Source organism: Brassica oleracea, unplaced genomic scaffold (assembly GCF_000695525.1).
Source record: "Brassica oleracea var. oleracea cultivar TO1000 unplaced genomic scaffold, BOL UnpScaffold00887, whole genome shotgun sequence".
NCBI classification, from domain to species: domain Eukaryota; kingdom Viridiplantae; phylum Streptophyta; class Magnoliopsida; order Brassicales; family Brassicaceae; genus Brassica; species Brassica oleracea.
The window spans coordinates 16,076-16,591 of record NW_013617501.1 but is presented as its reverse complement, the minus strand read 5'-3'; positions in this window follow the sequence as shown (position 1 = coordinate 16,591).

The window sequence follows — 516 nt, the reverse complement described above, 5'->3', positions numbered from 1 at the left end:
GTAATACGCTTTAGATGTTGCCTCATTAAAACCTTACCAGGAAAACCCAGTGGGACAAAACCATGGTGAAGAAAAAGGAGTACAACATGTATACTCTCCCTGTTCTGAACATCACTGAAGATCTTTCAGTCTACGCATCCCAATCTGATGCATGAGCTTCCTGAACGTGCAGGTATGAAGTGATTTGGTGAACATGTCGGCTTCTTGCACTCGGCCATCCCACAATTTGATCGGACATGTTGGGTCATCGACCTCAACCAGACACACTCACGGCTGGCCTCATGTATGGCCAATATTTCCGAATGGTTCGAAGATGTGGCCGCGATCGTCTGCTCCATGGAATGCCATGATATGGCCGTACCTCCATGTGTAAAGACATAGCCTGTATGTGATCGAGCATTGTGTGGATCTGATAAATAACCTGCATCAGCAAAGCCAACTAAACCATCTTTGTTATGGTTAGAATAAAATAGACCCAAGTCTTTCGTTCTTTGCAGGTAACGAAGAACATGTTTA